This window comes from Schistocerca nitens, chromosome 1 (genome assembly GCF_023898315.1).
Source record: "Schistocerca nitens isolate TAMUIC-IGC-003100 chromosome 1, iqSchNite1.1, whole genome shotgun sequence".
NCBI classification, from domain to species: Eukaryota; Metazoa; Arthropoda; class Insecta; order Orthoptera; family Acrididae; genus Schistocerca; species Schistocerca nitens.
Genome location: NC_064614.1, coordinates 267,611,307 through 267,615,324, shown reverse-complemented (window position 1 = coordinate 267,615,324; position 4,018 = coordinate 267,611,307).

Here is a 4,018-nt window from a genome sequence, read left to right as displayed (position 1 = left end):
CTAACTTTTAGTTACTTTGAAATTAGTTTGAACTGCCCATGTTTATCTGAAGAACCGTTGAATCTGAACATTGTGGTTTCCAAAAGAGAGCATGTTTAATAATTTTCTCTTTATTCAATGAGACGCGAAACTTTCTTTAATTTTACAAGTTTCTTTTGTAAAATGTGTCATCCCTTATGAAATTAAATCGAAGAAAAGTAGCACGGGGGAGATACTTTACAGTAGTTAGTAGTACTCTTGTAAATAGAGGTGTTGTTTGTATATGGTATGACAAAATTTAACAATCGCCTAGGTGCAGCTATTCACAGGAAATAAAAAGAAATATAAAGTCTCTGTATTCACCTTCATAACCACTTTATTTTGAAGACTCAGGATAACCGAAAGAATGACAGAAAACGATCATAACTTTTCTGTGGGTAATTAGTTTGTTTGCGAATGTAGAGGTCAAGAAGAGACAGTTTTTAGTAGCGTACACGTTCTGCTGTTGCGTTTTGTGTGTCTACAGTGGAGTATTTTCCACTGTATTTTCCTTTTTTTCCACTGCGAAGTGAAGAGTGCCCCATAAGCTCTATTCTCTAGCCCCAACTTTCGAGAAGGCGTGTGACGGAATGAGCGTAACTCCTTTTAAAAAAATTCAGCAGTCGCCATAGCCCACGATTTTTGTACAGAGTCTTAGCGACCATTATAAACCCAGACTGCCTTCTACATCACGATGAATACCTAGGGTAGCAATGACTGATGCACATGAAATTTTATACATGTATCGTTAGCAGTCACGCTACTGCGGTGTATGTTTTTGTGTCTTACGAAGCACTGCCCCGTTTCATCAGTGCCGCTAGGTCATTCGTGATGTTGCTTTTACGCAAGCAGCTCGTGTTTTAGCCTGGTGATGTCACAGGAGGATGTCCTTCGAATGTGTTGCTTCCTGCTTCTATGCCGATCTGAACCGAGCTGAACTACAATACTGGTCGAAAACCTCCACGTTATGACTCGCCGAAACCTTTTCCCTGCGTTGCCTTTATCTTCTAATTTCTGTTGCCACTCAATACGTCCGTCTAACACCGTAGTACATCAGGTTAAAACTTGTGTTCCTTTTCTTTTCATGAACCGAAAATTTCAACTCGTTTGCTTTCCCAGTTGTAGCTACACTTCACAAGCATAAGAGGCAAACAGTATAACGCCTTCACGTTCGTCGAAATCGCTATTATGCAGGTATACTACATTGCTGGGATACATAGACACGGTCCTTAATGTAACCCAAAGGTAAAAGTTATTAAGACGTTAGGTCAGGCGACTTTGAAGGCTACGGGAACACGCCCACATCACCCTCATCACTACGCCCAATCCAGCGATGCGAAAGTTCGACGTAAAGACGAACATCAATGCTCTAATGTGCGGGTGCCTCGTCTTGTTGGGAGATGAAGTTCTCGGAACCAGCAGTTAGTTATGGAAACAACGTATCAGGGCAACACATATCCGTCAGTCTTCGCACAGACTTCGTCTGTGACATGTACAGAAAACATTAATCTTCGGCGAATCTCGTTTATGCACCACAATTTCATAAGGATTTTCGGTGACCCATACTCTCACATTGCGGTGATAACATTTATGGATAACTAGACAGTTGGTTCGCCGCTGACTATCAGCTTGGAGACGAAATGTTCATCTTCAAGTGCTTCCTGAATTGTGATGCAGGGCCGGTCATAATATTCAAGTTTTAACTGTTCTACGAGCTACAGACGGTGCCGTTTGAAATGTAAATACCATCGCAAAATCTTTGGTGCGATAATTCCAAGATCGTGGCTTGCTAGGACCGCTGATTTTTGGAATCCATAAGAAAATTCCCTTCTCTTCTCCCACGGAAGCATCTCGCACTCGTGGTCGATCGGTACTTCTCAGTTTACAGAGACAACTAGCATCTCTAAATTGTCGATACCAACCCACAGTGCTCTGTTTACATGGCGGTTCTTTTCTACAGGTCCGTTTGAATGCACGCGGCACTTTTATAACAGGCAAACATCTCGCAGCTTCCAACACACGAACTACTTTCTTGCTTTGCCACCATTTTGTCAAGGCACTGCACTCTTACCGGCAGCTGGTGGGCACAACGCAAATTTGGCGAGTTTACGGATGTATTCATGCGTCAGTCATATTTGTACATGTAATACTTTAGAAAATATAGAACTCTGAAAATGAATGACTCATTTATAATAGCCCTGTATATGGGACAAGGTACAATAAGACTAAGCAAATAGCTAACAGTACGCAGGATCATTTCGTACAGGTGGCGACGCTAACTATGGTGTTAGGTGTGATATGTTAGTGTGTCTACACCAGCAGTGGAAGGAAACGAAGTGTTACAAATCTGCTCAACTTCATTTGGAATTCACAATGTAAATTGTGTTATTCTATCATTTGTAGGTGAGTTTTGGTATTTAATACCTTAGGTTTTTTGAGTGAATTATATGAAAATAAGATGTTTTGACTCACATCACAGTAAAGTACAGTTAATAGGTAACAAAATAACACTAGCCAGAGCTCTTTGTTTTAATAATGTTGGCATCAAAAGGTGATTCTCTGAAGGGCTACCTGGGAAGCTAAAAGTATAGCTGCACAAATAACGAAGCTGATCCGAACGTGGTGACCAAAGTAGCCTACCTTAACGGAGAAATCCTTAGACCGAATACAGTCGAGTATTCCGGAAAACAAAGAATTCGAATATCACTACAGATACTGTAGGTATTCTAACAATTTCTCCACTTCTTCAAATCAAGATAACGGCAGAAATGTTTAAAAGGTAGGGAGATTCACCAAAAAATTAGATATAATTTCCTCTCCCCCACTCAAACTTACTTCGAAGAACACTAAAAGGTTTAAAGCGAAGGAATAGGATACAAAATTGAAAAGAAGGTGGAAAGAATCTAGAGGAAAAGGTAAAAAGATGATAACACTATTAGCTAGTGGAAAAGACGTTACAATTTGAACATTTTGACCCAAAACGTTGTTCAAGTTCTGCCTGAAACGTCCCAGATAATGATGATGGTAATGATGATGATGGGGAGAAGAAAGAGGATGAAACCGGCATTTACTCTGGATGTTTGAACACATATTCTGAGGACTGAGTGCAGTCTTGTGTTCTTTGTATCACTAGAATTCTCTCTTTATGAAAGCAGCTGTCCGTTTATTGAAGAGATGTTAGTGCATAATCTTCAGCTCTTAGTAGGCTAACTGCGCTTAACTGGCATTTTTTCTTTTTGTTTTATTTCTTTCAAAGTAATTTATTAGAAAATGAGAATATTTCCCGATGTTGTTTGCTAATAAATAAATGTATTTTTATAAAGACTCACCAAAAGTGCTGTACGTGCATATTCTTACTGTTAAGGGACAGTGTTGTACCTAGAGGTTTAGTGTACCTAGGAACACATGACGTTTCTTGGTCTGTCTTTGAATCTTGTGAATGGTTTTAGAATTACGTGAAGGAATGCGCACTGCATACCGTCATAAGCAATTTCCGCCATTTTCAACAGTTTTCGTTGTTGTTAGATATGAGATTGTGTTTTGTGCAGCATTTGTAAATATTTCTAGTTTTATACATTTAAGTGCTGTATAATGTATTCATGCTATTTGGAATGTATTGTTAAGTCTTCAGTTACAGATTTTTATAGCATGGAAAATTCTATAAATTTTTAAAACTATTTATACAGGAATAACGTGTAGATGGTTAAGCCACACTTCGTCGGTTATGCACTATTATGTACGTTGAAACATAAGATCTGTTACTAGGAACATGTGATATTTGTAAAGTGAGTTTTGTTATGTTTTAAGAATTTTACCTGTTTTGTAAATGGAAATTTGTATTAGTTTGCAAGAGCTTCAATTTCAAAACGTGTTTCACTTGTAACTGGTTTTTGATAATACTTATGCTTAATTTTATGCAACTTATTGTTAACTGGAGTGTAGCAGAGTGATAATGCAACATACAGATTACTAAATATAGTATAGACAAGTTTTGTCGTTC